This window comes from Akebia trifoliata, chromosome 4, assembly GCF_017979445.1.
Source record: "Akebia trifoliata isolate Shusen 1 chromosome 4, ASM1797944v1, whole genome shotgun sequence".
Taxonomy (NCBI): Eukaryota; Viridiplantae; Streptophyta; class Magnoliopsida; order Ranunculales; family Lardizabalaceae; genus Akebia; species Akebia trifoliata.
The window spans coordinates 22,031,434-22,038,519 of record NC_141378.1 but is presented as its reverse complement, the minus strand read 5'-3'; the positions used below and the strand labels follow the sequence as shown (position 1 = coordinate 22,038,519).

At 35.8% G+C, this 7,086-nt stretch overlaps 2 long non-coding RNA genes across 3 annotated transcripts; both read right to left on the bottom strand.

The window, feature by feature from the left end:
• Positions 1 to 564: 564 nt before the first annotated feature.
• On the bottom strand, positions 565 to 3,906 carry LOC147404486 (uncharacterized). 2 transcript variants are annotated; one of them, XR_015177221.1, is made up of 6 exons: positions 3,020 to 3,906; positions 2,847 to 2,923; positions 2,679 to 2,760; positions 1,103 to 1,186; positions 924 to 1,002; positions 565 to 811 (listed from the first exon to the last, which is right to left on the bottom strand). It is a non-coding gene; the product is annotated as an uncharacterized LOC147404486 (long non-coding RNA). The 2 variants fall into 2 exon arrangements; XR_015177220.1 differs by having other exon boundaries at positions 577 to 811; positions 2,892 to 2,923.
• An 18-nt stretch (positions 3,907 to 3,924) lies between these two features.
• Positions 3,925 to 6,539, bottom strand: LOC147404485 (uncharacterized). The gene is made up of 5 exons (XR_015177219.1): positions 6,157 to 6,539; positions 5,648 to 5,730; positions 5,481 to 5,522; positions 5,203 to 5,304; positions 3,925 to 3,947 (listed from the first exon to the last, which is right to left on the bottom strand). It is a non-coding gene; the product is annotated as an uncharacterized LOC147404485 (long non-coding RNA).
• Between the last annotated feature and the right edge of the window lie 547 nt (positions 6,540 to 7,086).

Genomic DNA, 7,086 nt, shown 5'->3' with positions numbered 1-7,086 from the left:
TAGCGGTAGTTACAAACTACCGATACAACTTTTTTTTTACATGTGTATTTGTCTATTAGTGGCGTTTATGAACAGCCGGCAATACATAATATAAACAGCGCTTGTTAGAAACCGCCACTGAAATCATGTATTAGAGGCAGTTTAAGAACTGCCGGTAATATATACTATTAACGGCATTTCTTAAAAACCGCCGTTAATAATCTATTAGAGGCGCTTAGGAAACTGCCGGTAATATATGTTATTAACGGCATTTCTGAGAGGAATTGCTGGTAACTCATGAATTAAAAGGCGCTTTTATAAACCGCTGGGAATACATAATATTAACGGCTTTACCTGCAAACCACTGTTAAAGCATGCATTTAGAGGGCGCTTTAGTAACCGTCGGTAATAAAATTACAATTCAAAAAAAAATCCCTATACATAATATCAATTCTTTTGTAGTAATTTTGACTTGTGCCTGTAATTTTGTCTGAGACATTCTAAAACAAAACATTCAATTCACAGCTTGTACAGTCTCGGAATGTTCAAAACTGATACATCTTGGACGATACATTTCAAGATGGTACGATATTTTGAACCTTGGGTACAAAGTAATTTGGGCTTTTGGATGAAATGGTGAAAGGAATTTAATTCAACATACAAAAGATCATACAGAAATAGAAAAATAAAGTAGAAATGAAAGATGGACCAACCAATTGTCTTTCATTAACTGAAGAAATGTTGCCACTTGGAGCAGCAACCAGAGCAAGTTCCCACCCAGAAGGATCCAGTTCTTTTGCTTGAACAGAAGAGTCAAAGGGTGCAGAGGCATCTGCATTTATGGAATTTCCTTTGTTTTGTAAATAATTAAAAAAAAAAAAAACTTAAATGACTGTTGAAAAAACTAAAAATGATAAAAGAAGAGAACAATGAGCATGGCTTACTAGATGGAACTATGGCTAGAGCCAGTGCATTACTGTCCTCTATTATGGATGCATTGGGAGTTATAGAAGCATTTAATCCCTACACAATAAGTAGAAAAAAAACATATGAAATGGGAGCACATGCAGCAGAATAAATGTTAGCTGAAATAATAATGCTCTTTCAAGACCAAGAGCCTTACGATTAGATCTCCAACATCCAAGTAGTTCCTGAATCAGCATATGCACATATTATTGATATGGTGTCCTTCAAATGGGTATCCTACCTTTGATATGAGAAAATACGATAGAAATTACAGAGATGAAGAAGATTTATTAAATAGATGGGATGTTTAATGTATTTTAACTGTTGTAGAACAACAAAAAAGAAATTATATGGGATATTCCAATTCCAATCCAATGGTGTCGACATTTTTTTATACTACAAGCAATTAAATCTGGGTACTCCATCTAATTAATTAAATTAGAAAGAGGGTAGCCGAAGCCGTGTTGTTGATTGGTGATATGTGAGAATAGCAACAACAGGAGTGAGTTTGAAGCAATAAAAAAGATAGGATGAGATTATGGATTAACTTTGTGGATGAATGAATGGCTGTGGTCTTCACTCCCTCACAGTATCATATACCCTCTACTCTTCTTCCTCTTACCTTACAATTCCTTTGTACATGATTGTATTGGACAAGTATACAACTATGGGCCAAGTGTGTCACTGTTTCCATGTGTGACTTCTTTCCTTCCTCACTTACTCCAGTCACCTAGACAGTTACATGGACAGATAAAAAAATTCTAATTTTTTTTTTATTTTATTTGTCTACCCCCCTAAAAGTTCTAACTTCACTCCTACCATACTAATCTCAACCATCTTCTTTCTCTAACCACAAAAGGCCCCCCTCACTGGCTTCTACAACTCAACACAATCACAGGTGATATGAAGTCTTTGGTTTCATTCAATGTAAAGGATATGATAAATTTATATAAACCCAATACAAAAATCAGCCCAACCCTTTCTTCAAGAACCTAGAAGAAGAAACCAAAAGACATTATATATCAAGTTGAAAGATATTATATATCTTCAAGTACTATGATCTCCATCATAGTACTTTGACTGAAAATTAAAGACAGACATCTGAATAACATATCAGTAGTTTATTCACATTCCTAATATTAACAGATGTATTATTTAAAAATGGTTCATAAAACATCTTCCAATCTACGGATGCAAAAGAAAGTGCATTAGTAACATAGAAGATCAAGACAGGGAATGGACACTCAAAACAAATGTAAGAAAAAAAACAGTGTGAGCTCCTTGTATTCAAGTCAATAATATGGTAGATATACATTCTGAGCATATTAATTTGTTTTAGAGCAAAGGAAGCTTGGATCTGGGTTTAAACAGATGTTATCTTAAACATAGGGAAAGTAAAGGACCAAGACAACAAAAAGGGCATCTCCTATTATAAAATGGCTCATTGGGCAATAGAACCACAACTCATTGTTTAAGGTTTCTGATGATCCTGAGTCGGATAGCCCAATTCAAGGTCAAACAAGTGAGGGGAGATTCCAAAAATAAAATCAAATATTCAAACCTAGTTTGAATTTTGAACAAATTATCCATGGTTACACCTTTGGGGACCATCATATCATCAAGCTCATGTTGTTCTCAGATTTTACAAACTCTACCAACAAAATCTCTACTTTTACTTTGAAAGAGACATCTAATAGCTAAAGATTGCCAAAGTTCGTTTTATGTAGGCTTACCCAAAACCGCAAGCACTCTCCAATTAACAAAAAGTCCCAATATATAAGCTAGCATAATCTCGATCTCGATTGTGACAGAGAGCTACATAGAAAGAAAACAGAGAGATCAAACTTGTTTGATTTGAAGGATTAGTTCGTGTCACCCCAGAGCATTACTCAAAAGCTTACTATGTAGGAGATTACACCCACACCAAATCCTTCCAACAACCTTACCTTCTGTATCCCATATACAGAAACCAAGAATCCTACACACAATTGGCAAATTAAAAGTAGTTAAGAATCCTACAATAATCTAACAATAGTCAATTTATCATATGGCTTGTTGGATCAAGAAACACTACCTGAAGTTGGGAGATCCTTCCTTTCAAATCTGCTTTAATAGCTGCTGGAATAGTTACCGAGTCCACACAACTTCTCAGAGAAGCTACTTTTTGGCGTGGAGAAAAAATATAATTCAAAATTTGATTCTCAGATTCAGAGAAAGCATAATTAAGTGTGCAAAAGCAAACAATCAAATGTTGGGCATGCTGTGGATTTGGGATAATTCTTCAAAGTGAAGAGATGATAGAACTCTTAACAACTGTTTGATTAATGTCATGTGAGTCAATCATAACCAACTAACACGAGAGCAGATGGTTCCCCAAGTGTAAAGCTTCCCAAAGTTTGAAGATGAGTGTGCAACAACAACGGATAAAGAATGCAACTCCTTTTCCTTCCAAATAACAGAATTCTTTTAAAAAGCAATCAGCATCCCAGGGAATCTCTTTTGCAAAAATTTGGATTTATAACTACTAACTACCCTCAATCACTATCACCAGGGAGATACCATAACATGAAGTTAGGATAGGATAGGTAAACGCATTACAGGTAAGAGTGCGAAAAACATACTTTCCCATGTCAGGCAGAGCGCTCTTGAAAGCTGATCAAATACACTGTCAAGGTTTGACTGAATGAACTTTTACCAAACATACTTGTTTACTAGCATGTCACAAGAAAAAGAGAAATATATGGAAAAAGTAGCATAAAAGAAATGGGTTGAAATATAAGAAAAGACAAAAAAAAAAAAAAAGGAAAGGATGAAGAAGGTAAGCTCCCTCCAAAACTTTTGAGAAGTTTGTCAGGCGTTAGCCGCTGCTTCAAATGTCTCCCCCTCCACAAGCTCCGGGACATCATCATCATCCTCCTCGTGTGTCACACCTGCACCTACTCATGCTCCCGCACCCGGTGCCTACTTGTTTACACTGTCAAGGTTGTCCAAGTTATCTGGCCCTGAAGAAAATAAATTAAAATAAAAAAGAATGCCAAATGTCATCATTATCACACTTGACCTCGATGTTCTTGAGGTCAATTTGCACATAGGTTCACCAACCATCCATTTCAGGTGTGCATCAACCCATAAGTTCCCCAATAGAATTACACTAGGCAAGGGCATCTTCTTTGGGGTTTAAGAGGGTAAAAGAGAAAAGACATTTATCCCAAGAAATATGACCAAGACCATAATCAATCACATGCATTCAACCTAGGAACTTCAAGAAAAAACAACAAGGTTTAAGCTAAAACACAAAGTGCTCACAATTGAAGCACAACATGCACTTCAACCCATCCATTTACTGATAACTTTTTTTTTTTTTGGATAGGTAAATGCAAGATATGTTAAATGTGGCTGGATGACCAACAAAAAGAGTACAGAACAAGACACTCAAACAGCAACAAAGCTAAATAACAGACCCACTCCCATCTCCCCATGAAGTCCTCAAAGAAGACTCCTTTGAACTCAATGAACACCTTACACCAAAAGAAAAGAAAACCTTTGATGGACACGATAATGCTCTCAAAATAAGTCTCATTTCCTTCAACCATGCGACAATTCCTCTCTTTCCAAACACCCTAACATACAACAAAAGGCAAAATAGGCCATGATATGCGTTTAGCCTGCAAGAACGAAGTACCTAAGCCCATCCAAGCCTTGAAGAGATCCCAGAAGTACATCCAAATCTCCCGAACGAACAAGCTATGAAATGACAGATGCCTGACTGACTCTCTGTCCCACCTACACATAATGCAAAATATCAGAGTACAAAGCCCCCCCCCCCCCCCCTTTTCCTCCTCTGGACAAGACTATCCAATGTCAGTGTGCTCTCCCAAAAAACAGACCATGTAAAGAATGAAACCTTCGACGGGACTTTTGGTCCCTAAATCGCAGCAGCTAGGAAGACTACCCCGTTGTCCTCCTGTAAAGCCCCACAGAAAGATTTGTCCGAGAACAGTCCATCCTTAGCCCCCTTCCAAATCCACATGTCAACAGATAATTTGGACTCTAGAGTATATACATAACTTTAACACTCAAAACACCTAAATAATAGCCACGCACTACATTGGTTCTTGATTAACCTTTTCTATTACAAGAAGTGCAATGCACAATGCATTCACAAATAATCTACTAGATTATTCAAAGATCAGCCCCATTTAGTATTTCTAACACATAATTCTGCAAATACAATCTATTAATCTTTAATCTACTAACCTGGGACCATATAAACTTGCTGCTATCATCTGTCACAGCCACTCCCTTCTTGTGCAATTCTGAGGTGGCATCAGCATCCATGACAATAGCACCACCACCTTGCTGTAAGAAATAATATAAGAAAAAAAAGCCAAAAAAATGCTTGGACATGACAACTTGTGTATCTCATGCTTATCAGACCATAAAACTACAAACCAGAATTTCTAATTATAGGAACTCAAGTAACATAGCTCACAACTGTACTAGATTAGAAACGAAAACATCTGCTACCACCATACCTTTTCAAGTGTACTTTCATTTTCTTCCTGTAGCATATCAAACTGCAATTAGATAGCAAAACCATAAAATAAGGAAACCTAACAAGAATATCATTTCTGAGTGACCATGTTATATCTAAGTTTAACGATTGAAGCTTAATCAAAATAGAATCAAAAAATTTATATACCTCATCTTGAAGATCAGGAGCTGAACGCTGATTGCCACTTTCTCACATATTCAAATTCCCTAAATCTGAAGGTATCCTGCATACTAATGGAAAAAATATAAAAGAGATAAATGATCTATTACCAAGCAAAGGCAGCTACATAGTTGGTTGATTTCTCTACACTATTATAAAATTGCATTCAACAAAATATATTGTTTTTACCAAGCTTTCAAAATTTTGGACAAGGATGAAACCATTTCAAGCTAAAACATTGTGAACAATGTATTATTACTGATATATTAACTAAAAATCAAAAAATTCCTCCATAAATTTTCTGAAACCTGTATAAGCATATCCAATTCAAGATTCTACACAAATCCAGCATCCAAGTAACAATATTACCTAAAAAATCTATAGTTCTATAAAGAACAAGAACAAAAACTCCAAAATTCACGAAAAAAATAACATTCAAGATGAAATTAACTGAGATTTATTAAAGTAAATAAGGTTTAAAAAAAATCTTTACAAACCTCAAATCTATAGAGCTTCTACGTCTTTTATAGGGATGAAAATCGTAACAGAGACGAAGAGGGTGTGAGAAGAAGGGATTGGGAGTTAGGGCAAGAGACTAAGATGGATAGAGAGAGCCCTGATAAAATAACCGCAACGAGTTGAGCTTCTACGACTTTTGTAAGGATGAAAACTATAACAAAGACGAAGAAGGTGTGAAAAGGAGAGATTTGGAGTTAGGGCAAGAAAGTGAGATAGAAAGAGAGAGTGCGAGAAGGAGATGGAATGAAATCGAGGGAGATGTACAGTGAAAATGGGATAGAGGAAACAAAAATGAAAGATTGGCGCCAAAATATTGGTGATTCGTCGACGATTTCCCAAAAACGCCGTCGATGTTGCTGTGTTGGCGGCGGTTCACGGCAAAATCGCCTCTAAAAATGATTTTTTCTAGGTAAATATGAGTTGGGTGGTGTAGACACCCCATTTTTCGCATTCGCCTGATTAATCAAATCGTCAACCCGATTGCAATGATGGATGTGTATTCTATTGCTTTATTTTGTTACCAGATATGTTTCAGAAATCCGGATGAGGTATCTCGAATTAACAAAACCTTATAAACCACGCTACGCTAGGAAAATACAACCCCAGAAACATAAAAATCATCATCTTGCAGACCAAAAAGAAGCTTCACGATAAAAATCACTAAAATTGACCAAATTATCAAAATACCCCTAACATCAAAACAACCCTAGAGCCTACATTACGCTTAGGAAAACTCTCTCGAACACATAAAATAACAAATCGAAATCAAATAAATCATTTCACCAATTTTAACAGAATTTGACAAAATTACGAAAATGCCCCTCATAAAGTTCACAATCATTTCACATAAAAAATTTTCATAAATAACACAAAATAATATTTCTATTGAATTCTTTACGAAAAATCGA